Source organism: Molossus molossus, unplaced genomic scaffold, assembly GCF_014108415.1.
Source record: "Molossus molossus isolate mMolMol1 unplaced genomic scaffold, mMolMol1.p scaffold_m16_p_2, whole genome shotgun sequence".
In the NCBI taxonomy this organism is placed as follows: Eukaryota; Metazoa; Chordata; class Mammalia; order Chiroptera; family Molossidae; genus Molossus; species Molossus molossus.
In genome coordinates, this window is record NW_023425355.1 from 85,089,615 (window position 1) to 85,115,167 (window position 25,553).

At 34.9% G+C, this 25,553-nt stretch overlaps 1 pseudogene; it reads right to left on the reverse strand.

The window, feature by feature from the left end:
• Positions 1–15,858: 15,858 nt before the first annotated feature.
• On the reverse strand, positions 15,859–22,981 carry LOC118635370 (annotated as a pseudogene).
• Positions 22,982–25,553: the final 2,572 nt, after the last annotated feature.

The following is a 25,553-nucleotide window of genomic DNA, read 5'->3' on the forward strand; positions in this document are numbered from 1 at the left end:
TGAAGAAAAAACAGCTGAATTTCTTGGTGTTTGTCTTTAGACAGGAGAATAAAAATTCAGAAAATGATTAAAAATTGGCAGTTCAGTACTAAACTTGAATGTTTTCATTCTGGGAAGGGAAACTAAAATAATATATTTCTAGGTTTTTAAGTCCCTGAGCTGATTGGTCTCCTTCTCTTTGTGAAATAAAGCACCTACTCTAATCTACCAACCCCACAGCTGAACTTAACATGAACTTAACATTCATCTTTGACCTTCTGAAATGGTGTCTACAAGAACCAGACCTACGTCTATTATACTTCTCATTTGTGTGAGGAAACATAATTCTCTTGAACACACATTTGCATTTGTCTTCCCAATTATGAGAAGTCTATTTCCCATTGAATATTCTACTCAAATATTCTCTCTGCTGCCCTTTAACGTTTTTGTTATTCAAATGTGAAATCACAGAGTTTATTATAAAGAACTGATTCTCTAAATATTACTTTGAATATTTGAAATGGGTTTCTTTGTGCAATGAACCCTTTGAAATGGATTATTTCCTTCAGCACCAACTTTTGAATTTAATTTTATTTTAGAGAAAGTAGTTCATAAATGTCAATTTGTTGCTCCACTTATTTATGCATTCATTAGTTTATTCTCCTATTTGCCCTGACCAGGGATTGAACTCCCAACCTTGGCATATTGGGCCAACACTCTAACCGAGCTACCTGGCCAGGGCATCATTAACTTTCAATCAAACTACGAACATATCTAAGGCATCTCGATTAATGATAAAGTGTAAAAGCAATGCTCAGCAGTAATATTTTTATATTCCATGGAAATATTACATCTATTTAGAAATTGTACTGTAGCCATGTTTGGAATAGGTATAATATTTGTGTCATCTTTCTCTATATACCTTCCTCTTATAAATCATCAGGGTCACTCCAGTGTCAAACAAGGATCCCTACATATTCCAGAATAATTACATAGAAACACACACACAAACCTCTACACTTTCTCAAAAATTAAACCTTGAAGCAGTGGTATCACTATCACTGCCTGCACTTATCTGGAGAAATGGATTTTCTGTGTAATAAAACCCTTAGATCATGTGAAGTAAGAGAGAAGATACCATAAACAGTAGACACAGATTGTGTAGGTGATAATGTTAATAGACAAAAATGTAGAAATATAATTCCTTTCTGTTGCAACCTAAATTTATGCCAATGATTAAAGTAGTAGTTAAACCTGTAGCTATTTGAGTTGTTAGAATATCAAAACCTTTGTTTTTCATAACCATTGATTTGGTTAAAGAGGGCTTACCTTTGCAGGAGCATCAAGCTTCTGTCTATATACTTAGACAAGAATGTAAATTTTATAACTTGTGTCCCATGAACTGCTCCAATTCTGCAGATGGTCTTCATGTACTGGCTCTCTTCTTTCTCTCCTTCAGTGCACAGGGTTATGAATAGAAACCCAAATGTAAATAAGAGAAAAAAAGGCAATTATATATTTATTATTATCTAGAGTTCTGAACTGTGATTCCTTTGTGAACACCCATCTTTCACATATAACTAAAAATAAGTGAACAAATAAGCACACACATAATACATCAATAAATAAAAATTGAAAACTGTATAGTAGACTGCAGGAGTTTCATCTAACTTAACCATGCTTAAACCCTAATACTTTGATGACTTCAAATATGATTAAAGGTAAATCCAAAAAAAAGTAAATTTTGGTCCACAGTCACACACACATAAAAAATCAATGGGAAGACAGGAGGACACCATAATTATACTACATAAAAAATCAATGGGAAGACAGGAGGACACCATAATTATACTTTATGTGTGGCCTCATATGCACATGTTCCTTTTCAAAAAAACTTTTGTATTCACAAGAACATACAGATGAAACTTTCCTATTTTCATTCCCTATGTCTTACTCACTCTAAGGCATGCACTAGGAGTTTCTGATGTAGCCCACCACTGAAAAGATGGTGCCTTGGTTCAGGGAAGGACTCATTCACATACCCTCCTCTAAGACCACCACTTACATTGTACATATTGTGCATTACTTTATTCTAAGAGGTGCCAAACATATTTTTAACCACATAGATGACACATCTTGGAATAGAGTCCTACACATAGAATGACTGAAGTTAGTGATACTAGTCATTCCCAAATACCCCTCACCATGCAATTTAATCAATACCCCAACACTCTTCAGACCACGAGGGATAAGAAGAATATACTCTGAAATATGGATAACCACCCTACTGTATTCCCCCACCTACTTGCTTTTAATGGAAAACATTTTAAGACAGAAAGAATAAGCCTTTCTCCTTTTTTCCTCTTTCTCTGGAACTTAGAATATTTGTCTGCATTATTCTACTTAGTTTCAACTTAACATACTTGACACATGAAAACTAGTTTGCATTACCCCAAACTCAGTTGCTAAGTAGAAAGGACCACTCCACTCACTCATTACATCACAGGCCTGATAAAGCTTTAGTTGAAAGAGATTTGGACATAACTTCTTCCTTCTTCCCAACTCGAATCTTCTTTGTATATAACCACATGAGCCTGACTTGGAAATTCTTTGGTCAAGTACAAAAAATGGTAGTAGAAGAAGCAGAAGCTACGTACTTCATATAGGAAAAGAAGGACCTTTCTCCCTTCTAGTCTTTTTTGGGTCCAGCCCCAGGATGCTTTGTTACTTTCACCATAATACTTTGCCTTGAAACTGGATCATGGACAAGAAAACATTGCCTACTTGACATTAAAAATACCTCACATTTATCTCTTGAATTTATTGACATCAATTAAAGGAACTAAAGTTATATTTCACTGCAACATTTACATATACTACCTTTCTTTTCTATATACTTCTCTCTCACACCAAAGTTTTCCCCTGGATTGCCACTTCAGTCATCACAATGGAAACCAAATACCTTAGAATAAAACAAATATCCAACCACTAGGCCAATTACCATATCTTCTCTTCTTTCTCTGTATCCTCTTTTACAGTAACTTCAAGGAAGTCATGGCCACAGCCTGGCACATATATGGGTAGCTAAACCTAAGGGCTCAGAGAAGGCCCAAACACACAATAATGCTCCAACTCCCTAACACTCAAGGTCCAATTAGAAGAACGAAACAATAAAAACAAGATATAATTAGTTATTAACTAAGCTAGGAGATTTGAGAAATAAAAACTGGATAGCATAAAGAGAACTTTAAAGACTACAGTGATACCAAATATGTAATAGCAGATATAGTATATATAAAGTTATGTATAATAGCTAGCTACTATCCCTAAGACAGCATCTAATTCAACTTGGTGATTCATCTTTTCAGTTTGTGGGTTGTCTTTTTTTGTTCATTTTGTTATTTTCCTGGTTCTTGGTATGACAAGTGATTTTCCATTAACTAAAAAGTAGATATTTGGAATATTAATTATATAATGAGATGTTTGATCATATTTACTCTTTTTTTGTTAAACAAACAGTCTCTCTGTTGAAGACCTAGTGAATATGCATGTTCAGCTTCCCATTGAACTCTGCTGACAGCACACTATCAAAAAGAGACACTGATTCATACTGCCTCTTTGAAGACAAGTGGAGTAGAAGTACAGATTCCTCCAAATCAACCCTACTAACATTATACCAGCAAAAGTCGAGCACCAACTCACATGACCTAATTACCTTCATTCGGGAGTGTAAAATCAGCTTCCCATCAGGCCTCACTTTTACAAGAAAGAAAAAATCATCCTGCTTTTGTATTGTTTGGTAAAAGTGGAAGCTCAATTCCCCTACTGGGCCCCATTGCTCTAAGAAGAAAATATAGAGTACCAACTAGCCTTGCCTCCCTCCACTATCATTCTGCCTCTGATGTCAAGAGTGGGTACTCTTAGCTCCCTATTGAAATCTTGATATTCTCCAATAAAAAGAACTAGAGATCCTTGGATAAATAGCTAAATTTATGGATGAGAAGAAATATTACAAGACAAGCCTGGAATATCTTATAGTTCAGAAAAATTATAAAGTAATCAAAAAAAGGAATAAGGACATGTCAAGGGGACACAGGAGCCAACCTATAAGAGCTCCCAATGGTCAAATCTCAAACAACAGTAGCAACAGAATAAATAATGCAATATTTGATCATAATAAAAAATTTAAAGTAAATATATATAAGTTCATATTGATACACATAAGTAAACAAAATAAACAAACTGGGGAGAAGATGCAAATCTTTATCGAATGATTCCAAATAATATAGTGCCCCTCAAAGAGATGTCACTTATTCCCTTTTTCTCCTTACAATCTTTTCATGGGACTTTAATAGTAACCAACTTTCAAATAATAAAGTATGGAAAAGACACCTCTCCAAACAGGACATACAAATGGCTAAGAAACATATAAAGAAATGCTCATCATCACTAATCATCAGAGAGATGCAAATTAAAACAACAATAAGGTATCACCTCACACCTGTCAGAATGACCACCATCAACAAATCATCAAACAACAAGTGTTGGCGAGGGTGTGGAGAAAAGGGGACTCTAGTGCACTGCTGGTGGGAATACAGACTGGTGCAGCCACTATGGAAAACAATATGGTGTTACCTCAAAAAATTAAAAATTGAACTTCCATTTGACCCAGTGATTCCACTTCTAGGAATATACCCTAAGAAGCCTGAAACACCAATCAGAAAGAATATATGTACCCCCATGTTTGTAGCAGCACTATTTACAATAGCTAAGATCTTGAAACAGCCCAGGTGTCCATCAGTAGATGAATGGATCAAAAAACCGTGGTACATATACACAATGGAGTACTATGCAGCTGTAAGAAGGAAAGATCTCTTATCCTTTGAGACTACATGGAAGGACCTGGAAAGTATCATCCTAAGTGAAACAAGCCAGGCAGAGAAAGACAAGTTTCATATGATCTCACTTATTTGTGGAATATGATGAACATAACAGTCTGAGGAATGGGGTAGTCCCAGAGACGTGGAAGTGGCGTACAGACTGACAATCTCCAGAAGAGGGGGGTGGTGGGTGAGAGATAAACCACAAAACTTATACGCATGTATGCATGAACAGTGGACATGGACAACAAACAGGGAAAGGGCAGGGAGGGTTGGGGAGGGGGAATCAGTGGGGGAAAAAAGAGAAACATCTGTAACAAAAATTAATTAATAAAAATAAAATAAAAAAAGGGAAAGGGAAACTATATTAAGATTTCAGTGAAGATATCTGACAAACACTAACATAACCAAATAATCAAGGCTGACATCAATAGTGACATTATGTATATATCAGAACCATCTGATAGGAAGGGCACTTCACCTCTTTGGTAGTTTTTCTGAAAATCAGTATCTTGTGTCTAATCTTGAGACAAAAAATTATGCCAGTTTAATCTAGAGACAGCCACAGGTTGGCGGAGACGAAAGATATGAATACTACAGACAATGCAAGATGCTGAATGAAATCTTAGAACAAAAAAATGACATTAATGATGGCCAAGAGACATATGAAGAAATGCTCAACATCACTAATCATCAGAGAGATGCAAATTAAAACAACTATGAGGTATCACCTCACACCTGTCAGAATGGCCGCCATCAACAAATCATCAAACAACAAGTGTTGGCGAGGGTGTGGAGAAAAGGGGACTCTAATACACTGCTGGTGGGAATGCAGACTGGTGCAGCCGCTATGGAAAACAATATGGTGCTACCTCAAAAAATTAAAAATTGAACTTCCATTCGACCCAGTGATCCCACTGCTGGGAATATACCCTAAGAAGCCTGAAACACCAATCAGGAAGAATATATGTACCCCCATGTTCATAGCAGCACTATTTACAATAGCTAAGATCTGGAAACAGCCCAAGTGTCCACCAGTAGACGAATGGATCAAAAAGCTGTGGTACATATACACAATGGAGTACTATGCAGCGGTAAGAAAGAAAGATCTCTTATCCTTTGAGACGACATGGAGGGACCTGGAAAGTATTATCCTAAGTGAAAGAAGCCAAGCAGAAAAAGACAAATACCACATGATCTCACTTATATACGGAATATAATGAACATAACAGTCTGAGGAATACAGTAGACCCAGACACATGGAAGTAGGGCACAGACTGACATCCCTCAGAAGAGGGGATGGGGGTGGGGGGGTGGGAAGAGATAAACCACAGAACTTATATGCATGTATGCATGACCAATGGACATGGACAACTAAGCCGGGGACAGGGGGGAGGGGGGGTGGGGTGGGGGGTGCCAATGGGGTAAAAAGGTAAAATATCTGTAACAAAAAAATAAATAAATAAAATTAAAAAAAAAAAAATGTAAAAAAAAAAAAAAAAATGACATTAATGAGACAAATTAATGAAATCAGAATAAACTCTGGAGTTTAGTTAATAGCAATAGCATTCTTAGTTTTGAATAATGTATCACAGTAATGTAAACTGGTAACATCAAAAGAAAACTGAGACTGAATGAAGTGTATATGAGAACTCTCTTCTGTGTCTAAAATTATTCCAAAATAAAGACTAACTTTTTAAAAAATAAGCAGTATATTTTGGACTAAGACGAAAAGAGTCAATATTGTTTAGATACCACTTGCCCCAATTTTGACTCAAATAAATGTGAGTTAACTTTGCCAGCAGATATCTCTAGGCATTTATCAGCTGATTTTATTGATTTATTTTAAATATGTTTTTATTGATTTTTAGAGAGAGAGATAGAAACATCAATGAGAGAGAAACATCATCAATTGGCAGCCTCCTCCATGCCCCGTAATGGGCATCCAGCCCAAAACCCAGGCATGTGCCCTGACCTGGAATCTAACCAGTGACCTCTTGGAGCATGGAACGACACTCAATCCACTGAGTCACACTGTCTAGGCTATCAGGTGATTTAAATTTATATGGAAATCATTCTAATTTATTGAAAACAAAATATAACTAAAACAATCTAGAAAAAAACAACCCATTTATAGATGTCACAGTATTCAATTTCAAGATTTACAATAAAGCAAAAGTATTCAAGAAGAATACAGAGATTTATCAAAGAAAAAGCATAGAGTTAAAAAATAAAGTATAATGGTATAACCAATTGATTTTGCCAAAGGTAGCAACCTAATGATAAAGGAAAAGTCTTTTCAATAAATGCCAATGTAAGATCTAGAGATCCTCAAGGATAATATATATCTAGTCGGTTGGCAAGATCAATCATGCACTTAAACACTAAAGTAAAACAATAAAGTTTCTAAAGGAAAACACAATAAATATCATTGTGACTTTGGGTAGGCAATTGTTTCTTAGAGAGTACATAAAAGCACTAAATTAAATCTAAAATAAAATATCAATTTAAAAATTAATCAAATTAAATTCTGTACTCAACAACCAATATCACTAGAAAAAAATGTTCAGACAAAAAAGTAAGATAAACTATTTTTAGTATATGCAGAATATATATACCATTCTTGCAATTCACAAGAGATGAACACCTCACTAAAAATTAAGCATATATTTGTATTGTTGCATTACAAATATAAAGAAATTAATAATATAAAAAATATGCTCAACAACATCAATGCATATTACAATCATGATTAAATACTACTACAAATGAATAAAAAAGCTATGGGACATATACACAATAGAATACTATACAGCTATAAGAAAGAAAGATCTCCTATCCTTTGAGACAACATGGAGGGATCTGGAGCATATTATACTAAACAAAATAAGCTAGTCAGAGAAAGACAAATATCACATGATCTCACTTATTTGTGAAACATAATGAACAAAATAAGGTGATGAAAAAAATAGACCCAGAGACATAACACATTTCCTTATATGAGTTACTGGTATATTCATTCACTTTTGTAAACTATAAAATTGTAACATTAATAAAGTCCGTCTCTAATGGCCAAGAACAAGAAATTGAAATGATTTAGTACAATCTTTTAGATTTGTCTTTCTATACTCATCCTCTTTTAAGGCAACTGAACACTACATTGTAGAATGATGAGAACTAATTCAGAGTAGGTGGAAGTACGAAATGTTCATTATAGAGTGGGGAGGCCAGGGCCATTCATAAAGTGGATAAACTGTACCTAGATAATAAATCAAACATAGATTACTGACCAGCAATGTAATTTTTATCAAGGTACTCAATATTTCAGAGCATAATTTTGTCATATATTAAATAATCATCATACTACTACAAAGGCAGAATAGTTATAAAAAATAAGACATGTATTTACAATCGCTAAGATCTGGAAACAGCCCAAGTGCCCATCAGTAGACGAATGGATTAAAAAGCTGTGGTACATATACACAATGGAGTACTACGCAGCGGTAAGAAAGAAAGATCTCTTATCCTTTGAGACTACATGGAGGGACCTGGAAAGTATCATCCTAAATGAAACAAGCCAAGCAGAGAAAGACAAATTTCATATGATCTCACTGATTTCTGGAATATAATGAACATAACAGTTTGAGGACAATCCCCTAAGGAGTGGGGAGCTGAGAGAGGGATGAACAACAGAATTTATATGCATGTAGGCATGAACAGTGGACATGGACAACAATCGGGGGAAGGGGCAGGGAGGGAAGGGGGAGGGGGGAATCACTGGGGGAAAAAAGGAGAATCATTTGTAACAAAAATTAATCAATAAAAAAAAAATAAGACATGTATACAAAATGCTGAGCATAGTGCCTAGAACATGTGGACGAAAAGGGGCACATGCTAATCTGACAAGCTCAGTGGAGGCTTATGGGGCAGCCTTGCAAACTCAAAGACCTAAAGTAACCACAAAGGGTAGTCTGAAATGAAAACTTTTTAATTGAAAGCAGTTTATGGCAGGTAATCATAACCTATCTAGGCTTGCTTCTTCCCTGACAAAGGTCAATCTTTACTTTAACTGAGCCAGCTTATTGTCTTTTTGCATCTACAATAGCTTATCTTTGGAATGTCAAAGTAATTTTTCTTTTTTCAGAACCATCAAAGCATAAGCACCACTCTACAGAGACCACAATTCCTCTCGCTATTACTGAGTCAGTTGTTGACTGTTAACTATCCTGTACTCACCTATGTAAAAGATGTATGTGACTATTATTTTACTTTTCATCCAATCCCAGAGGGTTCCCCGCTTTGCTCTCTGCCGCCTCCCTAATCTATCACCAATGAATTTCATGTAACCCATTTACATCTTCTCTTTTGATTGTGATGTATAAAATAAGGGACAAAACTACCATTCTCTGGAGCATTATCTCAATCTCTTGAGATTTTTGCTTCTCAGCAATGGCAATTGTTGACAGTTTGGCTCAAATAAACTTACAAAATTTGTTCATAGGTTTGAATGTTTCTTACGTTGATACACATAACAAGAGTTTAGTCGATGTAAATTCCCCCCACTGAAAAGGGTGAATGCTTAACAGTTGCATTTAACAATTCTGTTCGCTTAGTTTCATAACAATCTATTATTTTGTCAATGTCCACTTCCCCCTTTGTTGAGCAAGTTCTAATAGGTAAGAATTCTAATAACTGTAACAAAGGAGTAGGCTTATCGTCAAATGCTGTCGATGTTAACATTTTTGGAAGAGAAATATTGTGTAAATGAAGCTTTTCAAAGTCAGGATCCAGTATTCACCCTCAGGATGTACAGAAGAATGCTAGGCTACAATGGTTTTTTAATTTTATCCTGCATCAGAGTCTCCTAAAGGGCCTGCTAAAAACAGATACTGGGCCACACCCTCAGAGTTTCTGGTTCTATAGGTCTTGATGGAGATAAAAATATTGGCATCTCAATAACAATTTCCAAGGGATACTGGTGCTGCTAGTCCAGGAGATAACACTCTGAGAACCAGAGCTCTATAGTGTCACTACATGTTCATCACTGCCACTAAACACTTCCTGGTATTTGTTCTCTTTAAAATATGTTGCATGGGAGAAATTTAGTTATCAATTTGCCATGCATAACCATTTATATAAATCTAGGGAAGAATCTAGGAGAACATATTGTATGATTATTTCAAGGCAATTTGTGACACTATTTGTAAAAGGTTAACTAAAACTGTGGAGCAAAAAATTTGTTGAGTTTTTAATTGGGTAGAAAAATTAAATTCTTGTAACACTACATTTGTCCAATTCATTTAGTCAAAGAAACCACAATGACACATTCAATGTGCTGTATATTTTCCTCATAACAATCTTACTAATATTCTATCTCCTATGAAATCATACAAGCAAAATAAGTGAATTAGAAGAAATCATGCTTGGACTAGTTTTGGAAAATAGAAAAGAAAATTTGCTTCTAGTGAAACATAAAATTCTGAGACCTAATCAGTCCAAAAGACTGCTTACACATATTAAAATAATATTGCACATGGAATCAAAGACTATTTCTAATTATCTAACATTCCACTAATCAGCCATATAAACTAGGACAGGAATTTTAATCAGTATAATTTTCAGTTTTCTAATCTGCAGAATAAGGATGAAAATGCCTAATTTAGAAGCTCCATGCAAAATATCTAAATCCACTTTATTATTATCTAAAGCCTCTTTAATAAATGGTGTTTGGAAAGTTGGACAGGTATATGCAAAAAAATGAAAATAGACCACTAGCTTACACCATATACAAGAATAAACTCAAAATAAATTAAAAAAAAACCCTTAAATGTAAGCCCCCAAACCATAAAAATCCTAGAATAAAACATAGGCAATATAAAAAATCTCAGACATGTTGAATAACAATGTTTTTTTACTGTTATATCTCATGGCAAGTGAAACAAATAAAAAAATAGGGCCACATCAAACTAAAAAAGCTTCTGTAAAGTTTCTAATTTAAATTCATTTATATGAGTCCAGCAGGTGTGGCTCAGTGGTTGAGCGTCGACCCATGCACCAAGAAGTCGCCGGTTCAATTCCTGCTCAGGACACATGCCCAGGTTGTGGGCTCAATCCCCAGTGGAGGGCATGCAGGAGGCGGCCAATCAATGTTCTCTCATTGATGTTTCCATCTCTCTCTCCCTTCCTCTCTCTAAAATCAACAAAGAAAAAAATTAAAAATAAATGGAACTGCCTTTTGACTTTACTGGGAATATATCCTAAGAATTCTGAAACACCAATCAGAAAGAAAATAAATACCCCTATGTCCATAGTAGCATTATTTATAATAGCCAAGTTCTGGAAACAGCCCAAGTACCCATCAGTAGATGACTGAATAAAAATGCTGTGGTACATTTACAGATTTGAATACTACGTGGCCATAAGAAATAAGGAACTCTTACTTTTTGCAACAACATGGATGGACCTGGAAATTATTAAGCTAAGCAAAATAAGCCAGTCAGATAAAGACAAATACCATGTGATCTCACTTATATGTAGAATCTAATGAACAAAATAAACTGACGACCAAAATAGAACCAGAGGTATGGATACATGGAACAGTCTGACAGATATCAGAGGAGAGGAGGTTGGAGGGGACTATATAAAAGAAGGTGAATAGTGTGGCCAAATAACATATACATAGCCCCATGGACACAGACAACAGAGTGGTGGGGCCAATGGAAGGGTGGCATGTGCTGGGTGTAGGTGGGAAAAGGGGTTTAAAATGGGGCACATCTGTAATATTGTCCACAATGATAAATAATGTATCATCTGTCAATTAATATCTTGAGGTAGGTAGTAATAAACTGATTGATACCTGAAACATCCTCATCCAAAATAAAAATACAAGACACACAGTCAAAATGAATTGAAATTCAAGTTATAATTTTAGGATAACTATTCCACATATAATGTAATTTACATATACTAAAATTTTTATTTGGTTTATATAAATTTAAATTAACTATGTATCAGGTAGAGGAGGTCATTGAGAAGATGGGACTGCCAGTTGACGCTTCACCTAGACTAGAGCAATTGGAGGCTCCTTGCCATCTCCCTTGTTCTTGAAATGTACATTCTACCCACTGTTACAGCATTAGAAATTATTTCAAGGACAGGCTTGGCAGAGTAATATGTTATTGAGACCATCTTGACTGTTACACATTACTGAATCCCATTTAAAGCCTCTATTTAAACTTTTAAGATTATAGCAGACAGGTGTGGAGATCTCTTTCTCTTGCAGCCTCAGGTAAGTTTTTTTTGCTAATTAAAGCTGACACCTACCAATCTGGAGTGGTCTGCCTCTTTCTTCAGTTTCTTCTTGTCCTCCATGTACAGAGTCCAGTTTCAAATTTTACCTGGGGTGACTCCTGAGGTTGAAAATAAACAGCAATCCTACTAAAAAAGCTTTACATTCCTAGAAATCAGAGTAAGATTATCCAATTTCCTCAAACTACCAGTCCCTTCTGCAACCCTGGCCCCTAATTCTTGAAAGTAGATGACCTCTTTTACTTTATTGAAAAATAAATGCACTGTATCCTAGGTCAATTCCCACAGCACCACCTCAACGGTATATTTAATTTCAGAAATCTCCATTTGCTCCTACTGCTGCCATTAGCTTTTCCTTTTCAGCAACCTCACAAATGATATATTAAATTATATTAAACTAATTTGATTCTCACAACAATTCTCTGACAACTTAAGCTAGGTGTCATACTATGCTGACTGGAACAATAAGGAACCTAAGGATCTAAAAATTAAGTTAAAATGCAATATTTGGCAAAACTAAAATTAAATGACTTTTTTAAAAAAAACATGTATCTAGGTTTCTTTCAATTCCAATCACATTCCCACTTCAATTCCTAACACCCTACCCACTGCCACTACCAGAAGGAAGGGGAAAAAAAGAAAGATATCTGGTCATCTAGGTAGAATTGAATTAAGAATCAATATGTATAGATGAGAATTAATTGAATCGAGAAATCAATGGTACTTGACATAATGGCTCAAGGTAAAACAAATCCATTAATTTCAACAGATGCCCCGTAAAGCTTCAGAAGACTCATTTGAGGGTTTCCACAAATTTCTATGGTTCATTAAACACAACCGAATTGATCCGTGGCAAGATCAGCCATGCATGCGGAAGAGAAAAGTAATAGCAAGGTTTTCAGTATTCAACACAGCAGCAGGTTTTTACATTTGTGCTTCCAAGTCTTTTTTCTTGTTTCTTGTTCAGTTTGGACTTTTTAGTTATTTTGGCACAGAAATACACACACACACACACACACACACACACACACACACACACACACCAACAAAGAATCCAGAGGCCATACAAATTGGAAACTGTAAACTGTGGCTGAGCATTCCAAAGGCATCTCAAGGTCTCAGATACATGCTTGATATATTGCCATTGCCTTTTCTATTATCTTTTTTTTATATTATGATCTCATAGTAGATACTTCATTTCTGTGAATAACCATAATTGCCATTACCTCCTATAACTATCTTTTCTTTAATTTCTCTTAAGTTCTAATATGACAAATACTTTAAATCTAGTTCATAAGTGAGTAGAGAGATATGTAAAGTGCATACAAATCCTGTACAGTAGTGTCTCTACAACTTGTTGCATATTGAAATAAATTGTAAAGCTTTTAAAACACTGAACTTGAGCTTCAACCTCCCTTCATTAATTAGTGTTCTGGGATATGGTCTGGTCACCGAGGTATTTACTTAAAGGCTCTCTAGGCAAATAAATGAGCAAGCAAATTTGAGAACCACTAATTTAGGAAATGTTGGCTAGAAATTAGAAGCGTTTGAAGGAGCTTTCAAATACCTGTCCCTCAATGCTCAGGATAGACCTCCAACTAATTAAATAGGAATATCTGAGGGTGGGACCCAGACATACAACTTAAATCTTTCCAGGTGATTCTCTCGTGAAGTCAAGGTTGAAAATCACTCTTAGCTTTAGTGCCTTTTCATGTTCTTCTCTAGGCATTTAATTCATTGGAAAATGACAGAGGACAATTATTTGTAAATCTATTTAAGCTCACATTTGACTGAACATAGTGAATTCTGACTCATCCTAAGTGATAGGAATGTTTAATGCATGACCATATTTGAAGATCTTAATACATTGAAGACACATTAAGTTTAATGCATCATTGAATATACTATCTTGACAATATGACTGATAAAAATATATAATATTATATATGTATATCAATAAAATTAGGCATGAGGGTGTGATGTTAACTCCATGCATTTATTCCAAATTTCTAAATTTTACATATAAGTGATGCTGTACCTTTGTGATCAGTCTAAGGCTGTCAGATGTAGCAGAAAAGAGAAAATGACTCCCAGTTAAATTTGAATTTCAAATGAACAAGTAATTATTTTTAGTATAAGTATGTTCTATGTTCTATTTGGAACACACTTACACTAAAAGTAGTACTTATTCTTTGTTTCTTTGAAACTAAAATTTAAATGTGTGTCCTGTGTTTTATATGACACCCTTGTACCAGTCCAGATAGATGAGCATACAAATGTCTTTAAAATAAAATAGAAAATGGTTCCATGACTTTAACAACTTGCTGTATATAAAGTGTACTTACTAATTAATCTTTTGAAACACCCCCATTGTATAGAGAGACCACATGAGAATACATATAGATTGGGTCTAGGACTGACCATACCAGTGGTTGGATCTTTCACTAGCAATATCAGTATCACTTCAGAACTTGTTAGAAATACAAAATTTTAGGTGTCTACCAAGAACTACTGAATCAGAAACTCTAACCCAGAAGATTGCTTTAACAAGACTTGCAGGGGATTATGATGCCTGCTAAAGTTTGAGAACAAGGTTTAAATACTACCTCTGTCAACACCAAGCTGAGTAATTTATATAAATAACAAATTTATGGAATGTCAAGATCATCTCTAAAAGGAAATAAATGTTATCTAAATTCAAGGAATGCTTTTCAAGATAATTCAGAGACAATAAACATGAAAACACTTTGCAAACCCCAAAGACTCGAAACATAAGCAAGTTATTATCTATCATGTGGAAAATTGTTAAAAAGCTCTTAAAACTCATGACACTCATGTAATATATGATAAAGTATGCATATTTGTTCTTAATGTTTTTAGTTATTTTGATCATGCAAGAAGAGATATTGAAAAAGAAAAAAAAAATTGAAGATTACAATGACCTCAGAGCTTATGGTATTGATTCTGTCTGCTACTCGCTGCATCTTATTTAATCTTTAATACTTTTCCCAGACAATTCCTTATGAAAACCTCTAAATGGACCAGTTCTAGTAATGACTTTTCCTGAGTGTGACTATATAGTGGGGAGAAGCCATACTGAGTCTAGGTTTACAGTGTTCAAAGAATGCCTCTGCTGTTCACTTACTGTAAGACTTGAGGCAATTTCCTGCCCCTCTGTGCATTTTGATTAGCTTGGGAAGATGAGCTCTGTGAAACCTTTATTCTTTAAACTTTATACACTATGCTGGGTAAACTTTAACATCTTTTTTCCTTTTGTTTTGTTTTTACAAAATTTCACCACATAATACTATCTTTAAAAAAATCAGCATTGGCCCTTTGAAGGCCATTAGGATAAATTGTTAAGCTTATAAATGTTGCCTTAGTACCACTGTTCTCAGGCATATTATTGTTAAATAAAATCTAATTCCAAAGCCCACATGTAGTTTCTAATTCTGATCATACACAATTTGAAGCACAAATTAGACTGACAGGGACAATGGAGGACGCAAGCGGCCCCATCAACCTCTATAAGAGGTGTACATTAGCCTACTGGTACATCCTTTTAGATGTACCACCTTTTATTTATAATGGGACCACTTCGTTGCTCTATTATGGTTCCTTTGGAAAAAACAAGGCATTCTTTAGACCTGCTAGACTGTTCAGCAGGGTAAGTAAAAAGGGAAAAACAATTTCATTTCTTGGAACTCTTTCCTTTTCCTTTTCTGGACTCCGTATCTTTTTCTGATTTTGAAGGTTTTGAAGATTTTCTTTTTTTCTTGATAATAACATCAGTTTCCACAGAGTCTTGCTCTGTCTCATCAGACTGGGAGTCGTCTTCATGGATGGAAGTTTTCACTGTGCTCAGAATCCAGCACTGGGCCTGTGCTGTGTCTGGGTGTCTTCACTGCCTGAAGTGGACTTCTTTAATCTAACTTCTGGTAAAGGCTGCTTTCACTTTGGGATCCAGCTTGGATAAGAAACTAGGCTTCTCTTCTCAGCTGCTCATTTCCATGATATTCTCAAAATCTTCTTTCATCAAATAATAAGCATCCATAAGGGCAACAACCTCTTGTACTCCTTCTACCCCTTGTGAGAGCAAGGGCTGTACAAGTGCATCCCTTATATGTGACAAATATTCTATATTTATAGCCCTTTTGCTGGAGTAAGTTCTGAGACTCATGCAATGCTAGGTCCTGAACAAGACAATTGTGTTTACCTGTACACGAGTGCTTACTCAACCAGCTTGGGAAGGTGGAAAATTGGGCCATGGACCCTCTCATTAACTCTCCAGAAAAAGTACTGGCATAAATGGTCTGTGTGTGCAGAAGCCCCCAGTTCTGCTTACTCCAGATTTGCTGGTCCACCAGGTCACCATCACAGATGCTGTTTGCTGCTCTGCTTAAAACATTAAGTGTTTTTCTATGTCACCCTCTGCATCTACAGGCTTCACATGTATGCAGTTCTTCTGGACAAAGAAGGGTGCTATTGAATAATCATAAAAAAAAGATCTAATTTGTCCCAAGCAACATATTAGCAGTCTCCTCTCCAGTTGCAAACACTTTCTAGGCAACATCAGATGGGCCCAAACTGATATCCTGTCTGGTTCTCTTAGAATCAGCCTTGGCCTGGTCATAGGGGAGTGCCTTGCTTCATACACACCACATGCTCAGGTTGTGTAAAACCTGTTCTATATTGACTCCCACAATTATTCTGTTCATAGCAAGAGGAGTAATCTTCAAACCCTCTCTAAATGCAACAGAAATCATAGCACCCTTAATCTTTTTAACCCAAGGTCTTTGAAAACAAAGATCAAAACAATGATAAACCAAAGAGCAAATCTTAAGATAATTTCTATCATTGCACATGCAAATCATGGGAATCTCTGTATGTTTTATCAGGCCAATTAATTCCAGAGTTCCTCCTCTGTCCTCATTGCCTTTCATGCTATCTACTGCATCCACGATGAGGGCATGTTTCATGCTTGCTGAAGGGGCTACTCCACTTGAATAAAAGCCTTTGATGCTGATATTCAGTGACTCAGCAACAATTTCCTTCAAACTGTTCTTACTCCAAGTGTCACTTGCATTCAGCTTCACATAGCTATATTTCAATACCTGACAAACCAGAGAGGTTGTGGTTATTTTGCGAACACCTCAAGGGCCTGAGAGCAGTGCTGCTTTAAAATTAGTGCAATCATCTTTGCTGGCATATTTACCAAACTTTGCATGTTTCCTACCTTCCAATGGACTCTTGTGCCAGCGTAAGAGTTTGTTGTCACCTTGCTGTCCAGTTATGGTCTTCAGCAAGGTTTATATTTATCCACCTAGAGCAAATTTACCACTTTATTTTCACTGCTGTCATTAGCCAAATTCCTAACCTGGCTATCACTATTTGTCTCCTCGGCCACCTGCTCCTTGAAGTCCAGGCCTCTCTGAAATACACTTGTTTCCTTTTTCACTGACATCACAGTGCTTTTCTTTCTGGGAATCCATTGGCACTATTTGGATTCTGATTCCTTCTTAGTTTGACTGCTTTTATTTTTCCTTGCACAATTTTTTTAGGTGTTCTTCTCAATTTGGACTTTCCTGTATTCATCTCAGCTTCAACTGCTGTTTCATATTTGAACTTCTTGCCTGGCATAGTTCAAATCCCATCAAATAGGCCATTCTCATTAATAATTGTTGTCCTCATGGCTGCTGCCTTATCATTCTTGGACTGTCCACCATTACAACCCATGACAAGGTAGTTTGTTTTCTTGCTGACATTTCCTCTATAACATTTGATTAGAGACTTGACTTCATCCCTTTCAATGAACTCCAGCACTCCTGTGATTACAAATATAAGGCCTTCCAAACAGTTTTCAGCTCCCTTTGGTATTTCTTTGGAGCCCAGAGCTTTGGGACCTTCTCTATTTATGTAATTTTCATAAGCTTGATAATTAGTGCATCTCTTTTCAGAATCTTCAGGACTTACAGACTCTTTTTTAGCAGGAGAAATTTTCGTTTTCTTAAAACTTTTTGTCACTCCTTTCAATTCAATGGTATTTTCTTTTCTTTTCAAGGACATAGACTATTTCTTTAGAAGAACTATCTTCCTTTTTCTTCCAAAAGCATCAGCTTGGAACTAGCTTTAGGAGAAGTTTCTCCTATGTTGTGAGCTGATGACTTGGACTGTTGCTGAGATTCTTTTAATCTTTCACATTTAGTTTGCTTCTTAAGACTCGTTCTTTCTTTCGTCCATAAATTGTTCTTTATAAGGATATTTATGTTTTTCTGCTTTACTTAAATAGATTTGAACAGATGAAAACGTTTCTCTTTCTTCTGGGTCTTTGAGAGCCTTTTTGCTCGTAGGTTCTTCATCCAACACGGCTAACGTTCTGGCAAACTTTTCATCTTCATGCATTTGTCTCTCCAGCTCTGTATCTTCATCAAGTTGCAATTGCTTGGCAATGGCTTCATAATTTAATCTGGAATCATTAGCCTTTTTCTTTAGCTTACCACCATCTTCTTATCTGATTTTAGACACTTCCAGTTCCAAAATAATCAAGCACTGATGTAGGGGTAAGTGTTAATGGCGATATGGACTTATTCTTGGTCTTAGTGTTTTCTTCAATCCTTTTTATGTTTGATGTTCCAAGATAACTATTTATAGATCCTCCATTCTCTTTTGATTTAGAGGCTGTCTTCTTACACATAAAGTCATCTTCTTCATCTGTTTCTGAAATGTGTGTAAACAGGATCCTGCTGTGGAATTTTACCAGGCTTAGACAATGGCAATTTTTCTGCTTGCTTTTTGGCACTTTCTACCTGCACTTTCTCCTCTGATTCTGAATATGAATAATCTAATTCAGATTCTGAATCTGAATATGAATCTGAATCCTCTTTTTCCTGTTTGGTTGCTTTTATTTAGAGTAATCATCTTTATAAGAACTATTTACCTTGATTTTTAAAATTTCTTTCTTTGCTTTTGAAGTTTCTTTAGCAGACTTTGTTTTCTCTTTCTTCTTTACTGTTTCACTTGAATATCTCTTTCCACTTGGTATAACCTCAAAGAATTTCTGAAAATCCTTAGACTTCCATTAACATTCTCTGTCTAGTACTCCATGTCTTCAAATAATTAAAACACTGTTCAAGAACAAGTCCAGTGTCTGATCGTATTTCCAAACAATAGATCTGAACAACAGCCTTATCATTGCATCCCAAGGATTAAAGTGTGGGTGAGCAGGCTGGGGGGGCTGGGAAATCCGTTACTGAAGCTCGATCCATTTATGCCAACTTCTCCCTTGAAGTGGAGAAGGTCCACTTCTCCAATTGAAGGAGGTCACAAATTTTAACATCTTAACACACCCTATCCTTTTCCATTGCCAGGCAAAACCTGAGAGTGAATTAATCTGATCCCATTAATATTATTTTAAAATTTAAATATTTCCAAGACAAGATATTGTTCCTATGAGTCCAGGGAATTGTTAAAGAGAAATTAATCTCTAAAAACATATAGACTTTAATTTTTTTTTCAGTGTAGTCCCACCAAACATTTTATCTTACCAAATTTGTAAGACAAAGACTTAGAAAAATGAGCTCTGAGCTTATTCCACTGCAGCTGTGTCACTGAATCCTGAAACCTAGTTTCCATTCTATTAAGACAGATTTCATTTAGTAGGTTTATTGTATCTCCGTTTACAGTAAAATCCCTAAGTAAATATGCTTTAGTTCTCAGAACTTTGGATGACTGCTTTAAGCAAGAAAATCTCAAGGTCAGAGGTAAAGCTTTTGCAAGAGATATATATATATAAAAAATCAATATTTCAAGCAAAATATATTGGTTGAACATGTAAAGCAACAAGAATTCAAAGTACTAATTAATGCACAGTCATATCTCCAGAATATTTATTGACTAGTAGAGGAGTATCCATTTATCGCTCTAATAACTACAGGGATTCCTCAGTGTTTAGAGCATACAGAAGGATGTTGAGATCCATATATCAACCCTCTTAAAGTACCACTTTAAAAAGCTATCCATAGTAAAATTTCTCATTAGAAGACCATTATTTAACCATGTTCTGTACTATATACAGAACACCATAAAGCAATTCAATATGTGTGTGTGTGTGTGTGTGTGTGTGTGTGTGTGTGATATATGGATTATCTATATGCTATTCACTTTTATTTATTTATTTATGCCCACATCTTTTTCTAAAAATAACCCTATGTAGATCGTCAGTTATGCAGACATTACACATTTGTTGAGTGTCAATTATGTGCTTAATTCTAAACCAAGCATTATAAATGCAATGACTCATAAAAACCATAAAAACATATGGTATCCTCTATGCATATATGCACAACCAATGGATGCAGATACTAGTTTGGGGAAAGCAGGAGGGGTTGGGATTGGGGAGGAGGAGTTCAATGAGAGGAAAGGGAGACATCTGTAATACTTTCAACAATAAAAATAATTATATATAGTATCTTCTGTCACTGAACTTACAATATCCTGAAAGAGAGGTTTAAAAAAAAGCACATAAGTAGATTAATCTAGAAATTAATTAAAGGTAATAGAGGATGCAGGAATAGTGAATGGATGGGATGTAATTGAACTGATGAGGAAAGAACTCTGTGGATAATGTTGAGCTGAACATAAATGGCAAAATAAAGCAGAAGGTTAGGCATGAAGCAGCCCTGAGAGAAAAAACAAGATGTCTTCCTGGATGAATAGAAAACTAAAGTAAAAACTAAAGGAAGATAGTAACAAACAAAGTTTTACCCTAATTCTTGTGTAACATGTAGTCCTACAAGGAGTACAGATACTAAACAGATAATTATCAATAATGATGAATACGTTGGCCAGGTACTGTAATGGAGAGTTACAGGGAACTTTGGGGTCAAAAATAGTGGGGAGTGCCAAACTTAGTTTGTGGAAATCTTGAAAGTTTCTTTGAGATAACAATGTTTAAATATGAGACTTAGGAGTTAAACTAATAAATTCTACACATAATAGAAAAGATAAACCACCTATAGAGTATTGCAAAATGTCAATGTAAGTGTACTTACTATAAGATCTAGGGAAGAAGTACAAAGTAACTGCAAGTTCAAGTCTATGTCTAATTATTAATACTCTTCTCATTATGATAACCTTACCAAAACTGAAATTCTGGTAATTACTTGGCTTTGGTAGAAAATGAACACATTGATTGATATGAGTCAAAAGACCCATTTTATGGTTAATAATATCATTGAAATATATATAATTTGTCTTTAATTATAAGACATTCCATTTAAATATAGAAATGTTTATTAGAATTATCTATGTTTGTAAAACACTTTTCTTTAGAATCTCTAGGCTATAAGTAATTTGAAGCACTTCCAAAGAATACTCTACAAATGCAGGTGCCATGATGACAATGTGAATTTTTGTTTTTTGAGGTTTTAAGTCTTGATTTCTCTTTAAAAATTGTTGTAAAAATACATAATACAATATTTTCCATTTTAAATGTACAATTCATTTTCTTTAATTACTTCATAATGTGTTTCAACCATCACTATTCATTTCCCAAATTATTTGATCACCCCAAACAGAAACTCTAAGCAATCACTCCCCACTTCTCCAAGCACACAGCCCTTGATAACCTCTAATCTATTTATGTTTCTATGAATTTGTCTATTCTTAATATATTTTTCAATTGTAGGTAGCTAAAAACATTTTATAAATGAAAACATTGGAATAGTCTTGTTGATACATCTCCAAACAATTACACAGAGTTGTTATTGGATAAACTTTCAAGTCTGAGTATGAATAGTGATACTTTCAAATTTCTAGAGTAAAATATTCATCTTCAAAAGATTATAAGAAATAAGACAATAAACATATAATGTGTAATGCAATGAAAAAACAAAAACAGAAAAACAAACAAAAAACAACAAAGGTTTGGATTCAGATAGAACTAGAATCAACCTGACTGTGCAATTTACAAAATACCTGTATAACCTTGAGGTAATTATTTAATCTCTCTGAATGTCTCCCATCATATGCATAATGGATTATGTTACTAAAAAGTGCAAGAAGAAAAAAAATACCAAATTGATATTCATGGATCAATCTTAAGCTGAAAGGCAAAGAAGTAGTGATAAGCTTGGTCATTAGATCTTTCTCAGTCAAGCCTAATAATGTATAAACTGACTTGCCGTTTAATACCTCTGAAAATGCTCAAGAATTTTAGACCAATAAATGGGTCAACTACACTTTCTGAGAAACCTTTTCTATCATTCTGTTCATAAAATGTCTGACACAAAGTAGTACCATGAGTGGCACTCAGAAGAACTAAAATTAGGATTTCTCATTTGTTTTGGTTCAGAATTTGTTTTGTGACTTTGTCCAAGTCAGCCGTTTTCTTTGTAAAATACCCAAACTGTCCTACAGAGTATCCAAATAATTATATAAAGTAATAAAAGATTACAAAGCATTGGAAAAAGATGGTGTATTTTGAAAACCAAAATAGCATATATTAAGCACTTAATGCAAAAATCTAAATATGTGAAGACTTGGTTTACAATACAAAATTTTAAGATAACTACTGTAAAAAAGCTAAGGAGAGATTAAAGGAGAATATTTTAAGTTTTAATTTTATCTTAATATTAATTTTACCAAGCTACTTATTAGCAATAAATAATATTCAAAAGGCCCCCAAATACCGTAGAACTCAGTAAGAGACCTTGTGTTAATACTATAGCAACAACAATACATGAATACTTAGATGTGGTGTGCTGGAACCAGTTTGCATAGGCATGCAGTATCAAACTTTTCACATCTTTTCCCATTTCCACATTCATTGGCATTATATTGGCTTAAAATCAGCCATGATGGGAATATTTTCACCATGGAAATTGGTAAACTACAGAAATAAAGATCTTCCCTCACCTCACAAGTCACTACCATACCCAGGTTCTTGGCCACAATTACTTACACTATGATCACAGAAAGAAATGTGCAGATTGAAGTCACAGATCCCTACAGAGCCCGAGATCTTGTAGAAAAATGTTTTAAGATTTGGGAACATTTTTGGTTCTTAGAAACGACAAAGGGGAGGTGGGTGGAAGGGAGGGAAGAAAGGGATGGAGGGAAAGAGGGAGTGAAAGAGAGTGAGAATGAGAATAGAGGGCATGGATCTGTCCTCAAAGCCATGAAGACCACGACTACAATCCAGAAATTTTGAAACTTGTCTACAAAACAATTTGAAATGTAAAGCAAAACAATTTGGAATGTAAAGCAAAACAAGGGAGAAGATTCAGACATAGTGTACCTCTTTATACCTTGAGAAAGACTCAAAGTTCTTCCAAAATAATTATTGTTATCCTTAGTGTTCTATTTAACAATCTTTTAAAGTAATTAGAGATAGAAGGATGGGCAGACAACTACAGAAACAGAGAATACCTCTACAGAAACTCAAATTGTCCCTACAAAATCGCATGTGACATGGACTTGAAGAAACCGTACCGATAAAACATGTTTATTTATGATCTAACCTTATATATCACTGGGACCGCCAGAGGTGAAATGGAATAAATGACAGAAGGGAAACAACAATTACTAGAGGATGCAACAGAGACCCCACAGCTTAAGAGATTGCTGTGAAAGACCAATCACTTGAATTCCAGTAACAGAGAAAACATGCTACTTGAGAAAAAGGACAGACATTTGTGGTAAGAAGTTGGCATATGAAATATATAAAAGATATTGGCATTCTCACATCATTATCTCTTTCATACCCCAAAAATATAGCTGACACCATTGAAAGATAAGTAATAATTTCAAAGAACTAAACATTAAATTATCCAAAAATAGAAAAAAGTGATTTTTAATTTAAAACGTAATTGGACAGAAACAAAAAGCCAGAAAAGAATACTTTTGTCACAGGAAAAATTATCCAAGGAATTAGAAGACAGGTTACATGATATTTTTTTTTGCAGTGTGAAAACATTTGCAAATAGCATTAATTGTATAATGAAAATGGAATTCCAATAAGAATTCAGAAGTTCAAAACTTGTGTGATAATGGGGATGAAAAGTTAGTAAATACCAGAAAATAAGTAGAAAAAAATATCTAAAGTGTATAGATATAAGATCATATTAGAAACAATTTAATTATACATAAACTATTGAAAATATAAAAAGTCTTAATGGAAATGCATGACTAAATAAAAGCAAAACACAAAAGAGATTATAAAATATTAAAAGCAATACCTGAAAACCAGACAAAAGATTTCATACTCACACAGAGCTAGTGTTCCTGAAGAATGAAGCAAGACCCTCCCCCCCCAAAAAAAATAGGCTTAGAAAGGCCTGATTGTGCAGATGAAAATGATATATTGTATCTCAGGAAAAAAATAGTACAGAACATTCAGGGTGAGAACCTATCTGGAAGAAGTTACTATATTTTAAAAATAGGGAAAAGTACATTTGGGCATTCAGAAAGAAATAACAAATGAATTACAAAGAGGGTTCTATTCTCCACTTGCTTGACAGATGAACTGATACTAGACTTTCTCGCCTGGTATAAAACTGAAGAAAATACACAAGTGTTTCCAGACAGTGGAAAACAATCAGTTTAGGAATGTGATTTCCAAATTAAGGAAAATTAACTGAGCATTAAAACCACCACAGCTATAGGCCTGAAGGCATGTCTGGACCATGTAACAGGGATGGAGAAATGAAGCAAAAATAGTATGAAGCAAAAATCTTGATGATTTTTGTTTCCTTAAGCAAAAATCAGCATTTGGGGAGGATGAAACATCCATAAAAAAAAACAGTTAACCACAGAGGCAGGAGATATACAGAACAAAAACTGCAGATTTCTGTATAATGATCCTTTGAGTTTTCAGATGAATATTAAGTTCATGTTTCTCTTCTGGAGCGGTATTTGAAGTTTATTGTTGCTCTTGTTTGTTTGTTTCCTTTTGGAGAGATCATAAAGAAAACAATAAAGATTAGCTGAAATAAACTAAATCTACTCCCAATAAAAAAAATGCAAGCCGGTATGCTTTAGACTGGCAAACCTTACTGGAGGGAGCAGGGGAAGGGGGGAGGAGGATGAGATAAACCGTGGAACTTATATGCATGTATGCATAACCAAAGGTCATAGACAACAATGCTGGGAGGACAGGATCAGGAGGAGAGTGTCTGAAGGGAAAAAAGAGAAACATCTGTAACAAAAATAAATCAATTAATAAAAATAAAAAATCATTACAAAATAAATAAATAAAAGAATACGAATGATCAAAATCAAGGTAAGGTTTGATTTCTGCTCTTCAACATCAAGCTCTCTAAGTGTGGGCAAAATTCTTAGCAAAAATTGATGTAGAAATTATTCCATGTAAGTCCTGCATCAATGCCT